This window comes from Macaca thibetana, chromosome 13 (assembly GCF_024542745.1).
Source record: "Macaca thibetana thibetana isolate TM-01 chromosome 13, ASM2454274v1, whole genome shotgun sequence".
Classification (NCBI taxonomy): Eukaryota; Metazoa; Chordata; class Mammalia; order Primates; family Cercopithecidae; genus Macaca; species Macaca thibetana.
The window spans coordinates 25,470,639-25,498,061 of NC_065590.1; positions in this window are offsets into that span (position 1 = coordinate 25,470,639).

Here is a 27,423-nt window from a genome sequence, read left to right on the forward strand (position 1 = left end):
TACATATATGTAAATCTCTACTTGAGAGAACCTGTAGGCATACTGTTAAGAACAAATGGCAAGATCAAAAGCTCTAAAATGTGAACTTAGGTGATATGGTTTGACTCTGTATCCCCACCCAAGTCTCATCTTGCATTCCCACGTGTTGTGGGAGGGACCCAGTGGGGAGGTAATTAAATCATGGGGGTGGCCTTTCCCATGCTGTTCTCATGAGAGTGAATAAGTCTCAGGAGATCTGATAATTTTAAAAACGGGAATTTCCCTGCAAAAGCTCTTTTTTGCCTGCTGCCATCCACATAAGATGTGACTTGCTCCTCCTTGTCCCCTGACATGATTATGAGACTTCCCTAGCCACATGGAACTGTAAGTCCATTAAACCTCTTTCTTTTGTAAGTTGCCCAGCCTCAGGTATGTCTTTATCAACAGTGTGAAAACAGTCTAATACACTAGGTCTACTTACTCCTGACGTATGTCCCTTCTCATAAGCATGCTGCAACCTAACATGACTCCCCAAGCTAGTTCTGTGCTTAAATGTAACCATACATTATTTTTGGAACAACCAGAGACTTCCTTGTTTATATAGCTGTTACTGCTAAAATCATTTCAGCATTTTCTATTTGAGGACAATATTTAAAATATTTCATATTATTAACTTTTAAAAAACTTTAAAAAAGCAAATTAAGTAATAATGTTATCTCAGTTTTACAAAAGGTTAAGTCGAGGCAGATACATTAAATATGTTGTACATGCCATAGTTAAGGCACAACTGGGGATTGAAGAAAGCATAGGATTGTAGAACTCATGCTTTTCAAGGAGCCTAACTCAGAACCTAAAACTTCTACAATACTAATTCTTTGGCTTATGCTAATGAAGAACCATATTGAGTCATTATTATTTTTCTGTAGAAGAATTAAAGCTTAGAGAAGTTTTGGTTATTTCATTATGTCATGGAGTCTGTAAACATTTAATGCAGAGCACGTACTCAGAGTCAGGCCTTGAGTTAGCAACCTTAGGATATAATGGTATGGCAGTGACCCTGCTCCTTCTATCAGGGAGAGTTCAGTCATCATAGTAAATCTTTTAGTGATGCTCCAAGAGGAGAGAATATAGGTTGGGAAGTTTAAATGATCAGCAGAAACCATACCATTATTTAACAAAATATATTCCAAGTTGAGTGCAGTGGCTCACACCTGTAATCCAGCACTTTGGGAGGCCAAAGAGGGAGGATCACTTCAGGCCAGGCATTCAAAACCAGCTCAGTCAACATAGCGAGACACCATATATAAAAAAGAAAAATTAAAAAATAGTTGGCCAGGCATGGTGTTGTGTGCCTGTAGTTCCTGCTACGTTGGAGGCTGAGGCAGGAGGACCACTTGAGCTCAGGAGTTTGAGGTTGCCTTAAGCCACAATCATGCCTCTGTACTCCAGTCTGGGTGACAGAGAGAGACTCTGTCTCAAAGAAAAAGAAAATCCGGAATTACAGGTAACTACTTTATCAGTATAGAATCCTAAGCTTCCAGTCTCTCAATTTTTAGTAGAGTTCCCACTCCCTAAAATGTTTGTCCACCAAAAAATTGTCAATATATTTTGGGTAATCTCATTGAAAACTTAATTATAAAACAAATTAAATCAAAACATAAATCTCTTCCCCTCAAAAATAGGTAAGTATGCAAAGTTTTACATATCAGAATGTTCCCTGATCCCAAGTTAAGAGAAAAAATTTAGAACCAGGTAAAGAAAGATGAGGCCAATAAGGATACATTTAATAATTAAAAATTCTCTAAAGTCTTATAAACTGGGATAATTATTAACTTACTCCTATTGCATTTAGTTGGTCAACTTTTATTGAGTACTATACTCCCCAGAGTGAGGCTAAGGCCAATGGAATGTACAGAAAAGAAGGTCCTTCCTTCAAGAACTTTATGATTTGTTTGATATATGAGACACATATGTAAGAAACAAGCATGAAATATTTACTGTAAAAGTGAGAATCTGCATCCACCAGAGAAATGAGGCAATCATAAACAATTCTTTTTTATTTAAAATTCTCTCTCTTAAAAATGGTTTAGACTAGAGTATCCCTAAGGGCCGTCAAGCGCTAATATTATATGATTATATCAACAGCAATGGGATCAGGGCTGCTCACATCCAGCAAGTTGTATGGAACACAGGTGAAAAGAAAAATATTAGCTTCTGTCCAAAGCTCTACATTCATTCACCTCTTTCTTTTTTACTCTATCTTACTCCTTTGGGACTATCAGCCCTTAGATCTCTCCTGCTTATCTCTACATCTGTAACATCTTATAGTGTACTCTTTTTTCCTGATGTCTAAAAATTTTACTTGAAGAACAAAGATGTTAAATTTCCTATATTTATAATACAGGGAATCACCAAAAGGGGATAACACCATTTTTAGTGTTTAATGAGTGGTCCCAGTTTAGAAAAAGATGCCCTATCATCCATGTCCCCCCATTATCCCTCAATTCATATAAGAACAGCACTCAGAAAGATGTCAAATAATTTTGTGTGCAGGTTCCTAGGGAACCTATTATGCCTCCTTTTAGAGAGAAAATAGCAGAGCTGTTCTTCCCTACTAATATGGCAGAATCACTTGTAATATATGGTGATAAATCAAGGACACTTCTCAGTGTCCTTCTCTGAAAGTCACTGCACATCTGGGTCTTTAGAGTTCCTGAAGCTTCTGAGGTATGGAGAGATGGAAGAGTTGAGAGAGGGTACGCTAGTGGGGAAAAGCAAATTGCTCTTTAATGTGGATTAAATATGCATTTTTCCCCATAGTCGATTGTACACTAGTGAAAGTAGCTAAACTTGAAAAACCTTCCTTTAATTTTCCAAGCAAACTACCTACTGAATGGAAGAAACAAAAAGCAGTTCAGAGCTCTATATTCTCTGTTCACTCTCCAGATGCAAGTTTTATTCTTTCTACTCTGGGAGATGTGACTGTGTTCCTCTATGTAAGCACAGTTCCTGTTAAGGACCCTCTCTCCAGTGACTAAATCCAGGCCCTGCTAGACAATTCCACCTGAACAACTTTAGCTCTTACTGAAACTCAGTAACTCTCTTTCTTCATTTTGCTCTTCAGGACTTGCATTGGTAGCAGTTTCTTGATATCACCACTCCCTGGGTGTGTCATCATCCATTGTTGTTTCACTGAATTCAACACACAACTATGTAAATAATGTATTCATTAAATATTTTCACTACTCTCTTTGAGTTCATCTGCTCTATTTTGGGAATCTGACGGACATAGTTTTGGTGTCATGGATCAGTTTTATCTTTAGTGCATGGACCAGGAAAAACAGGAAAAAGATGAAATGAAACTGGATCTTCAAGGTCATTAAATTGGAACCATAGGACCCTCAAAACAACTAATGAGTACCCTCCCATTACGCAGTATGTCCAACCACTTCTTTTTAGACAGGGAAAGAAATGTGCCAAGTATTTAGACCTTTGTTTCACTCTCCCTTCTCCTTGCCCATTAGCAGAGAACATGCATGTGAAAGTGAATAGGTGAAGGAGGTAAAGAGATCATTCCACCCGACTTCCACCCCATCTTAAGATTGAAAGTTGCTAAATCCACTGATAGTTGTAGCCTGTAATACAGGAAGGGGAGGAGAAGGGATTTAAATGAAACTTACAAATGAGCAGACCTAGATTTTGAAACTGAAGTGACATAGTTTGAATAAACTGAAGTTACTTGTATGGAATCTATCAAAATATTACAAAAAGATCAATGGAAATGGGTTTATATAGGAGAGTTGTCACGCAGTTAGTGGAAACATAAAATGGTTTCCCATTTAAACCTGTAATGAGTTGAGACTCTTCAATAAATTAATTTTACTAAGTGTGGTATGCTCTGGCCAGCTTGATGTAGGCTTACTCATGTGGTAATAAATATATGACTGTTGCATGTAAGCAGTCTAGTTTAGGAGATAGAATCATAAGAAATGCATTATGGCTTTCTTCTACTGATTTGAACACAGCCATGGGCACTAGGCTTTCCTCACACCCTCTGTAAAAACTAGATGCTTATGTAATACAATTTTATTGGTCACTTTAAGATACAAAGTACTGTATCAACTCAGTAAATAAAATGTCTTTTCAGAATAATCCAAAGTTACAACTTGATTTAGTGTTCAAACTTGTTCATTGCCCCAGCTAAAATCTAATGCTAAAGAGAAGATTGAGTTTGGCAAGGGGTCAAGTTGTCACCTCTTTACTTTTCTCACCTAGTATTTCTTCCATATCTTGCTAACTATAGCTATAATCTCCTAAAGGACTCTCTGAATTTTATAGATATTTAAACTAGAATACTCCCTCACTCCTCTGTGTGTGTGTGTGTGTGTGTGTGTGTGTGTGTCTGTCTGTCTGTCTGTTGTTTTTGTGCATTCTTTTTTTTTTTTTTTTTTGAGACAGAGTCTCACTCTGTCACCAGGCTGGAGTGCAGTGGCATGATCTTGGCTCACTGCAACCTCTGACTCCCTGGTTCAAGAAATTCTCCTGCCTTAGCTTTCCAAGTAGCTGGGATTACAGGAACACGCCACCATGCCCAGCTAATTTTTGTGTTTTTAGTAGAGATGGGGTTTCACCATGTTGGCCAGCATGGTCTCAATCTCCTGACCTTGTGATCTGCCCTTCTTGGCCTCCCAAAGTGCTGAGATTACAGTCATGAGTCACTGCGCCCAGCAGTTTTGTCCATTCTTTGGAAAAATATTCTTGTATATTGCTGCAGTTTCCTTGAAATAGTCAAATGCATATTTATATGGAATGGTTGCTTAAAGCTCCTTTTTCCAAAAAGAGGTTCCAAGACGGCCGAATAGGAACAGCTCTGGTCTGCAGCTCCCAGCGTGATTGATGCAGAAGACAGGTGATTTCCGCATTTCCAACTGAGGTACCTGGTTCATCTCACTGGGACTTGTTGGACAGTGGGTGCAGCCCATGGCGGGTGAGGCGAAGCAGGGCAGGGTGTCACCTCACACAGGAAGCACAAGGGGTTGGGCGATTTCCCTTTCCTAGCCAAGGGAAGCCGTGACAGACAGTTCCTGGAAAATCAGGACACTTCTGCCCTAATTCTGTGCGTTTCCAACGGTCTTAGCAAATGGCACATCAGGAGATTATATCCCGTGCCTGGTTTGGTGGGTCCCACATGCACGGAGCCTTACTCACTGCTAGCGCAGCAATCCAAGATGGAACTGTGAGGCAGCAGCCTGGGATCGGGGAGGGGCGTCCACCATTGCTGAGGCTTGAGTAGGTAAACAAAGTGGCTGGGAAGCTGGAACTGAGTGGAGCCCACCACAGCTCAACAAGGCCTGCCTGACTCTGGAGACTTCACCTCTGGGGGCAGGGCATAGCTGAACAAAAGGCAGCAGAAACCTCTGCAGACTTAAATGTCCCTGTCTGACAACTTTGAAGAGAGTAGTGGTTCTCCGAGCATGGAGTGTGAGTTCTGAGAATGGACAGACTCTCTCCTCAAGTGGGTCCCTGACCCCCCTATAGCCTAACTGTGAGACACCTGCCAGTAGGGGCCGACTGACACCTCATACATCTGGCTGCCCCCTGAGATGGAGCTTCCAGAGAAAGGATTAGGCAGCAGTATTTCCTGTTCTGCAGCCTCCACTGGTGTTACCCAGGCAAACAGCGTCTGGAGTGGACCTCCAGCAAATTCCAACAGACCTGCAGCTGATGGTAGTGACTACTAGAAGGAAAACTAACAAACAGAAAGGAATAGCATCAACATCAGCAAAGGACACCACAACAAAAATTCATCTGTGGGTCACCACCATCAAAGACCAAAGGTAGATAAAATCACAAAGATAGGGAGAAACCAGAGCAGAAAAGCTGAAAATTCTAAAAACCAGAGCGCCTCTTCTCCTCCAAAGGGTCACAGCTCCTTGCCAGGAATGCAACAAAGCTGGACAGATAGTGACTTTGATGAGCTGACAGAAGTAGGCTTCAGAAGGTCTGTAATAACAAACTTCTCCGAGCTAAAGGAGGACGTTCAAACCCATCGAAAGGAAGCTAAAAATCTTGAAAAAAGTTTAGATGAATGGCTAACTAGAATAAACAGCATAGAGAAGACCTTAAATGATCTGATGGAGCTGAAAACCATGGAAACAGAACTACATGACCCATGCACAAGCTTCAGTAGCTGATTCAATCAAGTGGAAGAAAGGGTATCAGTGATTGAAGATCAAATGAATGAAATGAAATGAGAAGAGAAGTTTAGAGAAAAAATGGTAAAAAGAAATGGGCTAATCCTCCTAGAAATATGGGACTATGTGAAAAGAGCAAATCTCTGTTTGATTGGTGTATGTGAAAGTGACAAGGAGAATGGAACCAAGTTGGAAAACACTCTGCAAGATATTATACAGGAGAACTTCCCCAACCTAGCAAGGCAGACCAACAGTCAAATTCAGGAAGTACAGAGAACACCACAAAGACACTCCTCAAGAAGAGGAAACCCAAGACACATAATTGTCAGGTTCACCAAGGCTGAAATGAAGGAAAAAATGTTAAGGGCAGCCAGAGAGAAAGGTTGGCTTAACACAAAGGGAAGCCCATCAGACTAACAGCAGATCTCTCGGCAGAAACTCTACAAGTCAAAAGAGAGTGGGGGCCAATATTCAACATTCTTAAAGAAAAGAATTTTCAAGCTAGAATTTCATATCCAGTCAAACTAAGCTTCATAAGCAAAGGAGAAATAAAATCCTTTATAAACAAGAAATATTGAGAGATTTTGTCACCACCAGGCCTGCCTTACAAGAGCTCCTGAAGGAAGCACTAAATGTGGAAAGGAACAACCGGTACCAGCCACTGCAAAAACTTGCCAAATTGTAAAGCCCACTGATGCTAGGAAGAAACTGCATCAACTAATGAGCAAAATAACCAGCTAACATCATAGTGACAGGATCAATTTCATACATAACAATATTAACCTTAGATGTAAATGGGCTAAATGCCCCAATTAAAAGACACAGACTGGCAAATTGGATAAAGAGTCAAGACTCATCAGTGTGCTGTATTCAAGAGACCCATCTCACATGCAGAGACACATATAGGCTCAAAATAAAGGGATGGAGGAAGATCTGCCAAGCAAATGGAAAAAAAAAAAAAAAGCAGGGGTTGCAATTCTAGTCTCTGATAAAACAGACTTTAAACCAACAAAGATCAAAAGAGACGAAGAAGGACATTGCATAATGGTAAAGGGTTCAATTCAACAAGAAGAGCTAACTATCCTAAATATATGCACCCAATACAGGAGCATCCAGATTCTTAAGGCAAGTCCTTAGAGACCTACAAAGAAACTTAGACTCCCACACAATAATAATGGGAGAGTTTAACATCTCACTGTGAATATTAGATCAATGAGACAGAAGGTTAACAAGGATATCCAGGACTTGAACTCAGCTCTGCACCAAACGAACCTAATAGACATCTACAGAACTCTCCACCCTAAATCAACAGAAAATACATTCTTTTCAGCACCACATCACATATTCCAAAATTGACCATATCGTTGGAAGGAAAGCACTCCTCAGCAAATGTAAAAGAATAGATTTCACAACAAACTGTCTCTAAGATCAAAGTGCAATCAAATTAGAACTCAGGATTAAGAAACTCACTCAAAACCACACAACTACATGGAAACTAAACAACCTGCTCCTGAATGACTACTGGGTACATAACAAAATGAAGGCAGAAATAAAGATGTTCTTTGAAATGAATGAGAACAATGACACAACATATCAGAATCACTGGGACACAAAAAAAGCAGTGTATAGAGGGAAATTTATAGCACTAAATGCCCACAAGAGAAAGCAGGAAAGATCTAAAATCAACACCCTAACATCACAATTAAAAGAACTAGAGAAGCAAGAGCAAACACATTCAAAACCTAGCAGAAGGCAAGAAATAACTAAGATCAGAGCAGAACTGAAGGAGACAGACACAAAAAACCCTTCAAAAAATCAATGAATTCAGGAGCTGGTTTTTTGAAAAGATCAACAAAATTGATAGACTGCTAGCAAGACTAATAAAGAAGAAAAGAGAGAAGAATCAAATAGACGCAATAAAAAATGATAAAGGGGATATCACCAATGATCCCACAGAAATACAAACTACCATCAGAGAGTACTATAAACACCTCCATGCAAATAAACTAGAAAATCCAGAAGAAATGGATAAATTCCTGTACACATACACCCTCCCAAGACTAAACCAGGAAGAAGTTGAATCCCTAAATAGACCAATAGCAGGCTCTGAAATTGAGGCAATGATTAATAGCCTACAAACCAAAAAAAGTCCAGGAGCAAATGGATTCACAGCCGAATTCTACCAGAGGTACAAAGAGGAGCTGGTACCATTCCTTCTGAAACTATTCCAATCAATAGAAAAAGAGGGAATCCTTTCTAACTCATTTTATGAGGCCAGCATCATCCTGATACCAAAGCCTGGCAGAGACACAACAAAAAAATAATTTTAGACCAATATCCCCAATGAATATTGATGCAAAAATCCTCAATAAAATACTGGCAAACTGAATCCAGGAGCACATCCAAAAGTTCATCCACCACGATCAACTTGGCTTCATCCCTGGGATGCAAGACTGGTTCAACATACACAAATCAATAAACAAAATCCATCACATAAACGGAATCAAAGACAAAAACCACATGATTATCTCAATAGATGCAGAAAAGGCCCTCAACAAAATTCAACAGCCCTTCATGCTAAAAACTCTCAATAAACTAGGTATTGATGGGATGCATCTCAAAATAATAAGAACTACTTATGACAGACCCACAGCCAATATCATATTGAATGGGCAAAAACTGGAAGCATTTCCTTTGAAAACTGGCACAAGGCACGGATGCCCTCTCTCACAACTGCTATTCAACATAGCGTTGGAAGTTCTGGCCAGGGCAATCAGGCAGGAGAAAGAAATAAAGGGTATTCAATTAGGAAAAGAGGAAGTCAAATTGTCTCTGTTTGCAGATGACGTGATCGTATATTTGGAAAACCCCATGGTCTCAGCCAAAAATCTCCTTAAGCTGATAAGCAACTTCAGCAAAGTCTCTGGATACAAAATCAGTGTGCAAAAATCACAAGCATTCCTATATACCAATAACAGACAAACAGAGAGCCAAATCATGAATGAACTCCCATTCACAATTGCTTCAAAGAGAATAAAATACCTAGGAATTCAACTTACAAGCAATATAAAGGACCTCTTCAAGGAGAACTACAAACCACTGCTCAGTGAAATAAAAGAGGACGCAAACAAAAGGAAGAACATACCACGCTCAAGGATAGGAACAATGAATATCGTGAAAATGGCCATACTGCCCAAGGTTATTTATAGATTCAATGCCATCCCCATTAAGCTACCATTGACTTTCTTCACAGAATTGGAAAAACGGCTTTAAAGTTCATATGGAACCAAAAAAGAGCCCACATTGCCAAGACAATCCTAAGTCAAAAGAACAAAGCTGGAGGCATCATGCTATCTGACTTTAAACTATACTACAAGGCTACAGTAAGCAAAACAGCATGGTACTGGTACCAAAACAGAGATATAGACCAATGGAACAGAACAGAGTCCTCAGAAATAATACCACACATCTACAGTCATCTGATCTTTGACAAATCTGACAAAAACAAGAAGTGGGGAAAGGATTCTCTATATAATAAATGGTGCCTGGAAATTGGCTAGCCATAAGTAGAAAGCTGAAACTGGATCCTTTCCTTACTCCTTATACAAAAATTAATTCAAGATGGATTAGAGACTTAAATGTTAGACCTAATACCACAAAATCCCTAGAAGAAAACCTAGGTAATACCATTCAGGACATAGGTATGGGCAAGGACTTCATGTCTAAAACACCAAAAGCAACGGCAAGAAAAGCCAAAATTGACAAATGGGAACTAATTAAGCCAAAGAGCTTCTGCACAGCAAAAGAAATTACCATCAGAGTGAACAGGCAACCTATAGAATGGGAGAAAATTTTTGCAATCTACTCATCTGACAAAGGGCTAATATCCAGAACCTACAAACAACTCAAACAAATTTACAAGAAAAAAACAAACAACCCCATCAAAAAGTGGGCAAAGGATATGAACAGACACTTCTCAAAACAAGACATTCATACAGCCAACAGACACATGAAAAAATGCTCATCATCACTGGCCATCAGAGAATTGCAAATCAAAACCACAATGAGATACCATCTCACGCCAGTTAGAATGGCAATCATTAAAAAGTCAGTAAACAACAGGCGCTAGAGAGGATGTGGAGAAATAGGAACACTTTTACACTGTTGGTGAGACTGTAAACTGGTTCAACCAATGTGGAAAACAGTGTGGCGATTCCTCAGGGACCTATAACTAGAAATACCATTTGACTCAGCCATCCCATTACTGAGTATATACCCATAAGATTATAAATCATGCTCCTATAAAGACACAGGCACATGTATGTTTATTGCAGCACTATTCACAGTAGCAAAGACTTGAAATCAACCCAAATGTCCATCAGTGACAGACTGGATTAAGAAAATGTGCCACATATATACCACGGAACACTATGCTGCCATAAAAAAGGATGAGTTCATGTCCTTTGTAGGGACATGGATGCACCTGGAAACCATCATTCTCAGCAAACTATCACAAGAACAGAAAACCAAATGCTGCATGTTCTCACTCATAGGTGGGAATTGAACAATTAGATCACTTGGATGCAAGAAGGGGAACATCAGCCTATTGTGGGAGCCGGGAAGGCATATATACACCATGGAATACTATGCAGCCATAAAAAAAGGATGAGTTCATGTCCTTCGCAGGGACATGGATGAAGCTGGAAACCATCATTCTTAGTAAATTATCACAAGGACAGAAAAGCAAACACCATAGGTTCTCACTCATAGGTGGGAATTGAACAATGAGAACACTTGGACACAGGGTTGGGAACATCACACACTGGGGCCTGTCATGGAGTGGGGGTAGTGGGGAGGGATAGCATTAGGATAAATACCTAATATAAATGAGGAGTTAATGGGTGCAGCACACCAATTTGGCACATGTATACATATGTAACAAACCTGCCCATTGTGCACATGTACGCTAGAACTTAAAGTATAATAATTAAAAAAAAAAAGGACAGAACAAAGAAGAAGAAGAAAAAAAAAGCTCCTTTTTCCTAAATTTCAAGTAAGGGGCACAATAAGTTCACTCTAAATCTCCAACTTTCAACCATTTTATACCTGTAATCTCAAAATGGATAAGAGGCTTAAAAGGCATAAATTGCTGAATCTCATTTGAATGTTCTTTCAATTGTCTTTCAGTCTCAGTTTAAATACCTGTTTTCATGGTGTGACAGCATAAGAAATTGTCTTAGATGGTTGAAGGTAGCTGTGCTCTCCACCTCTCTTCCATCTAATTATGTTGAAGAGAGAGTCTATGGTTTCTTAGGTCCTTCACACTGGTAAATTTCTCATTCTGCATGGGATTCACTGAATATAAAACAATTGCACATCTGTCAGGGGTTAGAGAAGCATTGTGAAGCTGTGTACACTTTCTGCCTTGTTATTTTTCTCATGTAACTTTTGTATTCCATCTTTATACAGTCTCACACCTAGGAAGTGAGGACAAGTTTGCAAACTCAGATTAGCCTTTTATAGCTTGTCCAGCGTACTACAGATGAATCTAATCCAAAGAATGTAAACTCAGTGTGTCCAGTTCCGGGTCCCTTGATGATCATCAATTTTCTTCAGGAGAGGAAGGTGTCTTTATGAATAATAGAAACCACACAGCTTAGCTCTGGGAGAAAAAGTCAATTTATCTAAGTAACCAGTTGTGTCTCATTTTCAATGAAATTGATTGGCCACTTGATAGACTATAAACAAGTCTGTAAAAATGTTTGTTAAGTGAAATGACCTGTGGTAGAATGGTCCTGTCTATAGAGTGTGGATTTTATATGTGCACTGAGGGCAAGAAGGGTCAGGGAGTGTCCAGCTCAGAAGAATATTTAATGAATTAAATTAAAAAACACAGGGGAAAAACACATAGACTCTGACCTCTTTCTCTGAACTTCCATGTATTTTATACTTACCTCTAGATACTTGCCTCAATTTGTATACTGTACATAAATTTCAAAAAGTATATATATATGTTTTCTCCTCCAATGTGTTTGAGATTATCCTGAATACCTTTGCTGTTTGGGCTACAGAATAGACCATGAAGCCTTTCTGAGAATGCAGTAGATATTTTTTTTAATCTTTGAAGTCTTGGTTCCCATTACAATATCTGAACCCTGGTATGAACTCAATACAAGTTTTTTTAAAGTAGAATGAAATTTGAATTGAATCTGTTCATGTTAAGAGTGTTCCTAGTTTTAGAGGTTGTAAGATTTCATAATAATTACAGAGTAAATTACTTAATGTTAAGATAATTGTGTGCTAGAAGAGAAAGTCAACTCATGTGGCTCTCACCTTTCACGATCAAGGCTTTTTTGAAGTGGAGCTTGTGATGGAACCATCTCTTGTCTCCCCTCCTACTTTCACTTTCAGCAGAGATGAAAGATAATGAAAACAGCCACAACAATTCTTTAGGTGCTAGGGAATAAGGCGGCAGGACTATAGCCAACAGGGCAGTGGCTGCTTTATATTTACCAATGAATTTATTATAAGGATGCTTTGAAGATGAAAATAAGTTAGAGAAAAGGAAAAGTAGCAGATGGTGGTAGTCATAGTTTACGAATAAATCAGTCCATTCAAAGGGAAGTAGAAGTACCTGATTGACAGGAATTCTAGTACCAAAGAAAATTAAAGTGATGTGTTTTTCTGTTATTATTTGATATTTTAAAAATATTTTTAAAATACTGGACCTGGGAGGTAAAGTGAAATTGATAACCATGTCCTTACATTAAAACTCTTATTTTGGACAATTTGTTTAGGATTTGGGGTGATTACAAAAAACAGACTTACCCGTGAAAGCAATGTCTACTGAGCATGTGGCAGGACAAACATACGAACTAAAGCAAATCATCTCTTCTCTCCTACTTATTTGCCTTGTTTGTAAAATGGAGAGAATTTTATCTAATGATCTGGAACCTTCTTTTGGTACCCAAATTAAATTCCATTTTCCCCTCCCATGGTATACAGCAGTACTTCTATCCAGTTTAGAGTCTTCCTGTTCTGAGAAAAACAGTTAATTCATACCAATTGAGAAATAATTTTTTTCAGTTCAAAATAGGAGTCCACAGAGCATAATACTTAATAAAAAGTGAAGAAATCACTGATGGCATAATTTCTGAGATTATATCAAAAGCAGTCTTTTTTCTTTGTGGAAAATCTTTCCTTATATCCTTCAAACTGCACAGTATAGACAGGTGTCAGCTCCAGCTAGGTAAACTCCTTTAAAAAACGCTATTAGGAATCAAACAGGATCCAAATGTAGTTTGGTTTCATAAAGAAAGAGATGAGTTATCTTGCAGTGGAAACCTTAGGCAATCTTAATGAAGGCATTGAAATTTAAGTAGTAATACAGGAATATCGGTAACATCAAAAATAAACGTAAACCCTTTTAGCAATGACAATTGAGGAGAACAGATATCAATAAGAAATGGAGCCATCTCCAAAGTTTCAGATGAAGTCACTTGGTTTCATACAGTCTACTGAAGTTCAAGATTTTGTAGGCTTTATTATCTGTTTTTATTTTGGTTTGTTTTACAGTTTTTCAGTGCTAACCTAAATGACAGTCACATAGGGCAAAGAAGTTTGTAAAATAAAAATTAAATAGTTTTATTTTTAAATTTATTTTTTACCTTTTATTTCCAACGTTTATTTTACATTCAGGGGTACATGTGCAGGTTTGTTATAGGTAAATATGTGCCATGGTGGTTTTCTGCACAGATCTTCCCATCACCTAGGTATTAATTTCAGAATCTACTAGCTGTTAATATTCTCCCTACTCCTCTCCCTTCTTCCACCCCAACCCTCTGACAAGTCCCAGTGTGTATTTTTCCCCAGCATATGTCCATGCATTCTCATAATTTAGCTCTCACTTTTAAGTGAGAATAGGCAGTATTTGGTTTTCTGTTTCTGTGTTAGTTTGCTAAGAATTATGGCCTCTAGCTCCATCCATGCCCCCGCAAAGGATATGATTTCATTCCTTTATGGCTGCATAGTGTTCCATAATGTATATGTACCACATTTTTTTAATCTAGTGTATCATTTATGAGCATTTAGGTTGATTCTATTTCTTTGCTATTGTGAATAGCATTGCAATGAGCATTCGAATGCATTTGTCTTTATAATAGAACAATTTATATTCCTTTGGGTATATATCCAATAATGGCATTGCTGAAATCAAATGGTATTCTGCCTCTAGATCTTTGAGGAATTACTACACTGTATTTTACAATGGTTGAACTAACTTACACATCCACCAATAGTGTAGAAGCATTCCTTTTTCTCCACAAACTCAACAGCATCTGTTGTTTTTTGACTTTTTAGTAATAGCCATTCTGACTGCTGTGAGGTGATATTTTATTGTTGTTTTTATTTGCATTTCTCTAATGATTAGTGATGTTGAGCTTTTTTTCCATATGTTTGTTGACAGGATGTATGCCTTCTTTTGCAAAGTATCTGTTCATGTCCTTTGCCCACTTTTTAATGGGATTGTTTGTTCTTTTCTTGTAAATTTGTTTAAGTTGCTTATAGATGCTGGATATTAGACCTTTGTCAGATGCATAGATTGCAAAAATTTTCTCTCATTTTGTAGGTTGTCTGTTTATCCTGTTGATACTTCTTTTGCTGTGCAGAAGCTCTTTAGTTTAATTAGATGCCATTTGCCAATTTTTGCTTTTGTTGCAATCGCTTTCAGCATCTTCATCATGAAATATTTGCCCATGCCTATGTCCTGAATGGTATTGTCTAGATTTTCTTCTAGGGTTTTTATAGTTTTTGGTTATACATTTAAGTCCTTAATCCATTTTGAGTTAATGTTTGTCTATGGTGTAAAGAAGGGGTGCATTTTCAATCTTCTGCATATGGCTAGCCAGTTCTCCCAGCACTGTTTATTAAATATGGAATCCTTTCCCCATTGGTTTTTGTCAGGTCTGTCACAGTTCAGATGGTTGTAGGTGTGCAGCCTTATTTCTGGATTCCCTATTCTGTTCCATTGGTCTATGTGTCTGTTCTTGTACCAGTACCATGATGTTTTGGTTACTGTAACCCTATAGTATTGTTTGAAGTCAGGTAGTGTAATGACTCCAGCTTTTTCTTCTTGCTTAGTATTGCCTTGTCTATTTGGGCTCTTTTATTTTGGTTCTGTATGAATTTTAAAATAGTTTTTTTCTAATTTTGTGAAGAATATCAATGGTAGTTGAATGGGAATAGCATTGAATCTATATATTACTTTGGACAGTATAGCCATTTGATAATATTACTTATATTCATGAGCATGGAATGTTTTTCCATTTATTTGTGTCATATCTGATTTTTTCAAGCAGTGGTTTGTAGTTCTTCTTGAAGAGGTCCTTCACTTCCCTTGTTAGCTGTATTCCTAGGTAGTTTATTCTTTATGTGGCAATTGTGAATGGGAGTTCATTCATGATGTAGCTCTCTGTTTGCCCGCTGCTGGTTTATAGGAATGCTAGTGACTTTTGCTCATTGATTTTGTATCCTGAGGCTTTTCTGAAGTTCTTGTCAGCTTAAGAAGCTTTTAGACTGAGACAATAGGGTTTTCTAAATATATTATCATGTAATCTGCAAACAAAGATAATTCGACTTCCTCTCTTCCTACTTGAATACCCTTTATTTCTTTCTCTTGCCTGATTTCCCAGGCCAGAACTTTCAATACCATGTTGAAGTGAGACAGGGTAACCTTGCCTTGTGCTGGTTTTCAAGGCAAATGATTCCAGCTTTTTGACCATTCAGTATGTTACTGGCTGTGGGTTTGTGATTTATGGCTTTTATTATTTTGTGGTATGTTCCTTCAATACCTAGTTAATTGAGAGTTTTTAACATGAAGGGATGTTGAATTTTGTTGAAGGTCTTTTCTGAATCTATTAAGATAATCTTGTGGTTTTTGTTTTTAGTTCTGTTTATGTGATGAATTGCATTTATTGATGTCTATATGTTGAAATTACCTTGCATCCCAGGGATGAAGCCTTGTTAATTGTGGTGGATAAGCTTTTCGATGCCAGTATTTTGTTGAGGATTTCTGCATTGATGTTAATCAAGGATATTGGCCTGAAGTTTTTCATGTGTTGTATCTCTGCCAGGTTTTGGTAACACATGATGCTGGCCTCATAGAATGAGTTAGGGAGGAGTCTCTCCTTTTCAATATTTTTGGAATAGTTTCAGTAGAAATGGTACCAGCTGTACTTTGTATCTATGGTATCATTCATCTGTGAGTCTGTCTGGTCCTGGCTTTTGTTTGTTTGTTTGTTTGTTTGTTTTTTGGTTGGTAGGCTACTTACTACTGCCTCAATTTGAGAACTTGTTATTGGTCTCTTCAGGGATACAATTTCTTCTTGGTTCAGTCTTGGGAGGGTGTATGTGTACAGGAATTTATCTATTTCTTCTAGTTTATGTGTATAAAAGTGTTTTTAATATTCTCTGTGGTTGTATTTCTGTGGGGTCAATGGTAATATCCCCCTTATCATTTCTAATTGTGTTTATTTGAATCTTCTCACCTTTCTTCTTTATTAGTCTAGCTAGCAGTCTATTTTATTTTATTTATTTATTTTTTTAAAAAGCAGCTCCTGGATTTGTTGATCTTTTGAAGAGTTTTTCATGTGTCCATCTCCTTCATTCAGCTCTCCTCTTGATTACTTCTTGTCTTCTGCTAGCTTTGGGGTTTGTTTGCTCTTGGTTCTCTAGTTATTTTAGTTGTGATGTTGGGTTGTTAACTTGAGATCTTTCTAGCTTTCTGGTGTGGGTATTTTGTACTATAAATTTCCCTCTTAACAGTGCTTTAGCTGTGTCACAGAGATTCTGGTATATTTGTCTTTGTTTTCATTAGTTTCAAAGAACTTCTTGATTTCTGCCTTAATTTCATTACTTATCCAAAGGAGGATTTTGTTCAGTTTCCATGTTATTTGTGTGGCTTTGAATGAATTTCTTAATCTTGAGTTCTAATTTGTTTGCACTGTTCTTCAAGAGACTGTTATGATTTCAGTTATTTTACATTTGCTGAGGAGTGTTTTACTTCTGATTATATGATCAATTTTAGAGGAAGTGCTATGTAGCAATGAGAAGAATGTACATTCTGGTGTTTTGGGTGGAGATTTCTGTAGATATCTCTCACGTCCACTTGATCCAGAGCTGAGTTCAGGTCCTAAATATTTTTGTTAATTTTTTTATTGATGATCTGTCTAATACTATCAGTGGGGTGTAAAGTCACCCACTATTACTGTGTGGGAGTCTAAGTCTCTTTGAAGATCTCCAAGAATTTGCCTTATGAATCTGGATGTTCCTGTATTGGTTGCATTTATATTTAGGACAGTTAGATCTTCTTGTGGAATTGAACCCTTTACCATATGTAATGCCCTTCTTTGTCTTTTTTTTTTTTTTTTTTTTTTTTTTTAATCTTTGCTGGTTTAAAGTCTGTTTTGTCAGAAACTAGGATTGTAAACCTTGCTTCTGTCTGTTTTCCATTTACTTGGTAAAATTTTGTCCATCCCTTTATTTTGATCCTATATGTGTCTCTGCATGTGAGATGGGTCTCTTGAAGATGGCATACCAATGAGTGTTGGTTCTTTATCCAGCTTGCCACTCTGTGTCTTGTAATTGGAGCATTTATTCCATTTACATTTAAGGTTAGTACTGTTATATGTGGATTTTTCTCCTGTCATCACGATGCTAGCTAGTTATTTTGTAGACTTGTTTATGTGGTTGCTTCATAGTGTCCCTGGTCTATATATTTCAGTGTGTTTTTGTAGTGGCTGGTAAATGGAGTCCACAGACTGACACTGCTTAGCTTCTTGGATTTAGCCCCCTTCTTTGGGATATGTATGGACCTCACACCTTGTCTGAGTGGCAGTTACCTTTGTCAGAGATTCCAGGTCTAGAGTATGTAAAGCTCCCAGGTCTCTGTGTGTTTCTGAGCACCAGTTCTGCTGAGACTCCACACAGCTCTGTGTGTTGAAACCAAGGCCCTGGTGGAGTGGGCTCAGGAGCTGAGCTCCTGATCCATGGGTTGAAAAGGTCTATAAGAGATGCATATTACCCAGGGTCACACATTTACTCACCACTTCCCTTGGCTGGAGGTGGGGGTTCTCTTGGCTCCATGTTGCTCCTGAATGGGCCATCATCTTGTCCTTCTTTCCTTCATTCTCTGTGGGTTGAGTTGTTTCCTCAATCACTCCCAATGTGACTACCTAGATATTTCAGTTGAAGGTGCTGTATTTACTCAACCCTTTTCTTCCTCATTATGAATGCCATGCACTATAGTTGCTTTTAATCAACCATCTTGATCCACCTCCCCCAAATTAGAGATTTTCAAAAGAGAACAAAGGATTTAAAGAATATGCTGAAGTCTACTGAAAACAGTGAGAAAAAAAGCAGAGATGACAAAAATATAAAGACATAATATGATCAATTAGAATAGAACTTGAGAGTGGGAATTTAATAACCTCTAGATATTTTGGTGCTTATGTATACAAATTCTGGCTGTAAGTCCCAGCTTCAGACACAGGCCCTTATCAGTGTCTATCTATAATGCTCACATACATGCAACAATCAAGGTCAAAGGGTTAGGGCTGCATGGGGGCATATATGTAAAACTTATAGCTAGATAGGTGTCGGTATCAGACTCAATGTGTGTTCACTGTTTTAATTGAAGACCAGCATATTTGAGTTTTCCACATATGTGTCTCTGAAGTTCTCCAGATTTATGACCTTCACTCCTAGTGCAGTGTTATCCACCACCTCCCCTGATATGTCAGTAGCTATTTGCAGGTCCCTCACACACACAATATATTAGGAAATAATTTCTCCATTGTATACCTTGTTCCTATAAACCATAAGTAAATTTTTACCAGTAAGTAGAATCTGATAATTTTTGAAGATGCATTTTAATGATATTATTCAGGTATATCAAAAAAGGCAGCTTCTACCAAACACACACACACACACACACACACACACACACACACACACAGGATCTTATCTCAGGCCTATGTTAATTTCTCTCTAAAGGGTGGTAAACTTATAGAAGCTGTGAAGAGATCACCCAGTTACTGAACTGAATCTTATACACTTTTTGCACACTTGTTTGACACTGACCCTTTTACTGTAGAAAAAGTACATATTCTTGTACTTCTCTATGCTTTAGCAAGGTCTTTCAGGCTTTTTAACTGGGTAAGGCATGGTCCTCAAGGAGAAACTCTTTTACTGAAACCACCAAGCAACTCATTAGCTGAAAAACTTGTAGGTGGGTGTGCTCCAGGGTGCTAACAGATGGTTTAATTGGTTACAAAATTCCAGAAGGCAATGTGCAGATTGACAGCATTTTTGTCCAAAATCCAGGGTAACTCTAGCTGTATGTAGGGAAGAAAACTGCTACCTGAATAGAATATATGATTTCAGGGAAAGTGGTCAGACTTCTATAACTCCAATTTATTCTTCATTGCTTCACTGTTAACATCAACCTGTAACATTATAGATGCATTTCTGGGATTTAAGGCTTATCCCTTGTTTATATTCAACTTACCCTGGGAGTTTTAACAAGTTAAATATGAATGACTATTTAGGTCCTTTCCAATTAGCTACAGTCAGAGAAGTTTCTCCATTGACCCCAGATTCAGATCCTTTACTCTAAGCATACTAACCATAAATAATATGGAAAAATAACTAGGGATAAACAGCCAAATATAATTATGGTAAAACAGAATACTAGATTTATTCCCAACCACTAACTTAGGACAGATTTCTGTATTGTTTATGCATCTGTAGTAATGACAATTTAGTACCCTAAATCAATGTTTTCTCATTTATGACTAATTAGGAGGTGGGGTGGAGAGTGACCATACTGGCAGACAGAAAATAGTGCTTCTGTTGCATGTTCAAGCCACTTCACAGAGGAGAACACTTAAATGCAAATTGACCAATACATTTTGTTCATACAGAAAATTTTTAACATTTCAGAAATGATTCATATATTTTACCTTGTCTTAAATTATATGGGGAATATTCAAGTGGTTTCCAATTCTGACACCCTCAATTCAAGCTCCTGGAACCAAGCCATTGCTGAGTTATTATTTATTCCTTTATAATTTATTATTCTTAAGTGCCTTCTAATGAGTTTCATTGATTTGTTCATTGTGCTTCTCATAAGGCAGGTTGGCCATCTGTCTCAGTATGTTGACATTCATATTGATTGTGAATAGCCTTCAATATCTTTCTTCATTTGGGTAGGGCTGATGAGCCTATTCTTAAATAAATATTTGAAAAGTAGATTTTTTTCTATTTTTATCTAGTTGTTTGGACACATATACACACATACACAATGCACAGAGACAGGAGGCTGCAATTAGGGTAGAAGCTATCTCAGGAAATACACAGATGGGTCATAATAATAATTACTGACTTTTTCTTAGTTCTTCCTAGGTTCTAGATATTATTATAAATGGTGTAAGTATAAACTAATTTACTACTTCAAATAACCCTGAGGAATAAATGCTATTATTATTTTCGTTTTATATATGAGGAAAATAAAGCATAGAAAAGTTAATCTCAAGATCACACTCTGTTTTTCAGTCATTAGCTAAAGGGTTTAAGAAACAAAAAATCAGAATGTAACTGAAGAACAAAGACTACTTCCCCTACCCCATCTGATTCATCTTTAAGAGAAAGACTGTGAGGAAAACCTAGCAGAACTTGATCTGACTTTACAACTTTCATATAGAAAAACAAAGGGACTATGTGGAGCTCTCGACTGGCTGAGGCTGTTGGAGTTGGCATCAGAAAGCGGAGAAGTACAGACTGGTCTAAGGAGATGTATGTACCTAAGATACTGGTTGAGGTGATTTAGCTATCACTAATAGCAATTAGGTTATGAATTTTGGAAGTGGAAGGTAAGAACAGAATTGAGCTGAAGAACAACCTACAAGCAAAGAACTGTGGCCAAACATTGAGGCATTTCTAAAGAGTCTATCAAGAACCAAGGGTGCACACAAAATCAAAAGATAGTCCCTGCTCTGATGATTCTCACACAAATTCAATAACACAAATCCTGAAAATAAACCATGTATACTTAGAAGAAATATATTTTAAAAACACCTCAGCTTACTCTAAATCAGCACATGGGCTCAGATTTTATCTATTGTCTTAAATTCATCTCAATACACTAAAATCTAACAATAATATTTGCCATCTCAAACTCCTACCTCTAAATCATCCCATTATTGATTTATTCATTGGACTACAGGAATAGGGCAGGCACCGAAAAGTCAGTCATCACTTATAAATCCTTCAAGACTTTGTAAAGTGCTTTCAAGTGGATTATCTCATCATTGCCATCATAACAGTTAAAGCAGCTATTATTTTCCTGCTTTTGTAGTAAAAGAGATGGCAGTTAGAAAGAGAACTAAATCTCATGCTCTTTCTGCCAGTAGGCCTCTCCTAAACTCTTATCCTACACAGCAAACTGGTGAGTATGAGGCATTATTCCAAGAACACTGAGGCCCCACATTTCTATAATTGTTTTAACATATAATAGCTGACCACACAATATATGGTGAGATCAGAAAGTATAAGGAGTTGATTTCAGCGTGCACTCTTAATTTCCTTCTTATTGGACAATTTTACACCCAAAGAGCGGAAATAAAATTAGACTTCTGCTTTATATTTTAGTGTTCTCTTGGGGTATCAGATGCATTGGAAACATCAAATTCATTAAAAACTTAGAAATTCCTTGCAAGTTCCAAATCACTGAGACAGTCATCAGCCCAAACTAACCTTTCCAATCACCAAATAGCAATCTACTATTTTTCCATTTTTATATTGAGTCTTGAATTTGCCATGTCAATTTTGAAAATGCATTTGACATCTGCATAATCTATTTGTAAACTTGGTAAGATTTTGTCAGTTCAATCACAACTACTAGCTGCATCTTTAAAATCCAATTTATAACCTCACTAAATTTTACAGATAATTTATTAAACACACTGACAGCCACTTATGTAGGTGTTATTGATTATTACTTCATATACAGAACCATAATGGGCATTTGGTTCTCAAAGCTTACTGGGGAGTATTGTTTTAATAATCTCTGCATCTAATGAGGAAGTCCAGAGCTATCCAGTGATGTCTTATTGTTGTTGTCTTCAATCACAATAGAAGTAAGTTGAATTAGAATCTAGATATGCTGAATTTGAGTTAAATACTCCTGCCACTGTATTCCATAGCACTCTCACTAAATGTTCTTCTGAATGTCAATTTACTTAGCAGCTTACACATTTTTCTTCAGCCTGCACACACTTTTCAGAGTTGTTATAAAAAAGAGATCAGATACCAATATCTTGCATTAGATATTACTTGGTTTCAATTCTTTAACATAGGAATAGCCTGAAGAGCATTTTACTTTTCAGCATTGATCATGCATGGTGTTATTGTGACTGACTTAACCCATTTATGCTGGAGGTTGCAAATTTTTTTGAGAAAAATCAGACTTTGATGATGACCTCGAGCAGTAGGATATAAATAACTCTCACAAGCTTAGCGTTCCAATAATGGAACACCAGGCATAAAAGGGTTAATTTGCCTGGTTCAAGTATCCAATTCAGCTCTGATTTCCAGGCCAAATCATCAGCCCAGAAGAAACTTTTTAAGACTGTAGTAATTCTAGAAAATTGTTCCAAGAATCAGCTGTGAGTGCCGCTAATACCAGAATTGTGCACCTTAGGCCCCAATCTATCAGGCTCCTATACATGCTGTTAAATTGGATTTCTTACTCCTTGACTGCTGTCCTTTCCTAACCTTGGGACTGCTCATTTTACCAAGAAAACAGTTGTTTATGAAATGTTATTTCAAGCCTTCTGCAAAGCCATCTACTCTACCCTAGACTTTTTCCAGAAAATTATGTAACCTTTATCTGATTGACGAACACTGCAAGTCCTGTAATAAGAATAAACCACTCATTACATAATAAATAATAAAACATAAATCAATGAAAGGTCCAACATGTTAGTAGAACTTGATTCTAAAGTATTCTAAATGGTAGTGTGATTTGAGTCATTAAGCCCATCTGGATCTCAGTTTCTATTTCTGTAAAATGCAGGAGTTGGGGCAGATAATATACGTTCTTTCTTTTTAATACGTTCTCTGATAACATAATTTTAAAACGCAAAAACTCTGGGCAAAGAAAATATAGTCAGCATTTTCACAGAGGGGTATATAAACATCATGAAACCACTTTTTTATTGTGGATATATATATATTTATATATATATATAGTTACTTTAACAATTTTAAAATGTATAATTCAGTGGCATTAATTACATTCACAGTGTTGTACAATCATCACTTTTATCTGTTTCCAAAATATTTTTATTACTTCAAACAGAAACTTTGTAACCATTAAACAATAATTCCTTATTGATCTCATCACTCAGTCTTTGTGACCCCACGTCTACCTTCTGTCTCTACAATTTGCTTATTCTAGATATTTTTATCATATAAGTGGGATCATATATTTATTCTTTTGTAACATTAGCATAATGTTATCAAGAATCATCCATATTATCTATCAAGAATCATCCATGTTATAATATGTATAATATGTATAAGAACTTTATTCCTTTTTATGGCTGAATAGTATTTTATGGTATGCATATACATTTTGCTTTTTCATTCAGCTGTTTATGGACATCTGGTTTGTTTCCACATTTTGGCTATTGTCAATAATGCTACAATGAACATTGGTATAAATTATCTGTTTAAGTCTCTTTCGTTTTTTTTTTCATTTATTTTTGATGCATAGACCTAAAAGTAGAAATACTAGGTCATATAATTCTATGTTTATCTTTATGACAAACTATCAAACTGTATTCCACAGCCACTTTACCATTTTCCATTCCTATCAGCAATGCATGAAAGTTTCAATTTTTCTATAGCCTCATCAAAGTTGTATTGTCCATTAAGATATCTATATATATATAGATATGTAGATATATATGTATTTATATAGAGAGAAAGTTGGTCTAAGAATTAGCTCTGAGTGCTATATAATATATATATAATATGTATTTTTAATGGACAATATTATATATAATATTCATTCTAGTTAAAGTAATATCTTATTGTGGTTGTGATTTTCATTTCCCTAGTGACTTTGGAGCCTTTTTTCATGTGCTTATTGACTGTTTGCATATCTTCTCTTAAAATATATTTATTCAAGTATTTGGCTTATTTTTTCATTGGGTTGTTTGTGTTTCTTTGTTGTTGTTGAGTTGTAGGAGTTGTAGGAGTTTCCACTCAAAATGCACCTGTTAAAACCCTAACCCTCAATGTAACTGCATTTGTAGACAGGACACTTAAAGAGATAATTAAGGTTAAATAAGATGATAAGGGTGGGATTTTAATCCAATGTGACTAGTCTTCTTATAAGCAGAGGAAGAAACACCAGGAATGCACATGCACAGACAAAAGGCTATATGAAGACACAGTCAGAAGGTGGCCATCTACAAGCCAAAGAGAGTCCTCTGGAAAAAAACAAACAAACAAACAAACAAAAAAACAAAAAAACAAAAAAAAAACAAAGGGAAAGCTTTCAGTCTCATTCCAATCATGTTAGGGAGCTTCCCTTCTATTCTTAGTTTTCTAAATATTTTTATTATAAAAGGATGTTTGAATTTCTCAAATGGATTTTCTATGTCAATTGAGATAATAATGTTGTTTCTTCTATTTGTTCTATTAAGGCAGCAAATTGCATTCATTGATTTTATGATGAGTTGTCCTTGCATTCCTAGGATACTTCCCACTTGTCTATGGTGTATAACAATTTTAATATGCTACTCTATTTGGCTTGCTATATTGTTGAGAGTGATTGAATCTATATTCATAAGGAATATTGATCCATAATTTTCTTTTCTTGTGATGTCACTTTTTATCTTTGGATCATGGTAACTCTAGCTTCATAAGATAAGAATTATTATCCCCTCTTATATTTTTTTTGGAAGAGTTTAGAATAATTGGTGTTAATTCTTTAAATGTTCAGTAGAATTCACCAAAGAACCCATCTGGTCCTGAATTTTCTTGGAATAGGGTTGATTAATAAATCAATCTCTTCTTATGGAACTGTTGAAATTTTCTATTTCTTCTTGAGTCAGTTTGGATAATTTATGTGTTTCTAGAAATTTATCCATTTCATCTACAAAATCTAAATTGGCAACAAAAAATTATTTATATATTATTTTATAATTCTTATTTTTCTCTAAGGTCAGTATTAATATCCCCACTTTCATTAGTAATTTTATTTATTTGTATTTTCTCTCCTTTTACACTTCTCACTCTGGTTAAACTTCTTCCAGTTTGGTTGATCTTTCCAAAAAACTGCATTTGATTTGATCCATTGATTTTCTCTATTGTTTTTCTATTCTCTGTTTAGTTTAACTTCACTCTCATCTTTATTATTTTCTTCCTTCTGCTAGATTGGCATTAAGTTTGCTTATAACTTTATAGTTCTTCAAGGTATAAAGTTAGGTTATTGAGGATACTTTTCTTATTTTTTTAATGTAGGCATTAAGAGCTATCAATTTCCCACTGAGCACTGCCTTTAAGGCATTCTATGAGTTTTGGTATGTTGTGCTTTTATTTTCATTGTCTCTAAGTATTTTTTAATTTATTTTTTGACTTATGTTTTGACACATTGATTGCTTACAAGAGTATTGTTTAATCTGCATGTGTCTATGACTTTTCTAGTTTTCCTTCTGTTATTGATTTCTAGCTTCATTCCATTGTGTTTGCAGGATACTTTGTGTGATTTCAATCTGTTCAAGTTGTGGAGATTGGTTTGTGGCCTAACATAAGATCTATCATTGAAATACTTTATGTTCCCTGGAGAAAAATATGTATTTATTCATTGTGTGAAGTATTATATATGTTCCTGTTAGATTTAGTTGGAGCAGTAATATAAAAATTTTCCATTTCCATACTGATTCTCTCCCTTTGTTCTATCCATTATTGAAAGTAGGGTGTTGAATTCTCCAATCAATTTTATAGAACGATCTTTTCTCCTTTCAATTCTATCAATGTATTTTTCATATATTTAGTGGCTTTGTTTTCTGTGCATATATTGATATTTTTATCTTTTTTATATATTGACCCATATTGTCTTTGTTGTTTCTTGTTATAGTTTTGATGTAAAGTTTGTATGTTTCTGATATTAGTATAGCAACTCTATATTTTGAGTTAGTATATTTTTGTGTTAGTATAGCAACTATATTTTGTGGTTACTACTTTTATGAAATATCTTCTTCATCCTTTAACTTTCAAATATTTTACTTCTTTGAATCTAAAGTGAGTCTCTTGTAGGCATCACACAGGCTTTTTCATTTTTGTTTTGTGCCTGTGTGTTTTAATCCATCTGCCAATCTCTGACTCATGATTAGAGGGTTTAATTTATTTATACAAAAAGTAATGACTGATAAAAATAACTAAATAACTTATGAATGCCACTTTGCCATTTGTTACCTCCATGTCTTATACATTTTTGCCTCATTTCTTTCATTAATGCCTACTTTTAAGTTGATTTTTTATAGAGAATCATTTCTTATTCATTCCACATTTTCCATTCTGTACATTTTTTAGAGATGTTCTTTTGGTGTACTGTGGAGATTATATTTAGCATCATAAATTATTAACAATCTAGTTCAAGTTGATTTCAAATTAACTTCATTAACATAAAAAATTACTCCTATATTGCTCCATCCCCCACTTTATGTTGTTTTTGTCATAATTTACCTCTTTATATGTTATGTGCCAAATAACAGTCTAACAGCCATTTTAGGTCTATTTTACACATTTTTCTTTTTAAATTCTATAGTGAATAAAAAATTGGGCAAGGAGCTGTGGCTCATGCCTGTAATCCCAGCATTTGGGGAGGCCGAGGCAAGTGGATCCTCTGAGATCAGGGGTTTGAGACCAGTATGGCCAACATGGCGAAACTCCGTCTCTACTAAAAATACAAAAAATTAGCCAGACACGGTGGTGGGAGCACCTGTAATCCCAGCTACTCAGGAGGCTGAGCAGGGAGAGTTGACTGAACCCGGGAGGCAGAGGTTGCAGTGAGCTGAGATCACATCATTGCACTCCAGCCTGGGCAACAAGTACAAAACTCCATCTCAAAAAATAAAAAAGAATTATAAACATACAATTCTTTCATATTTGCTCATATAGC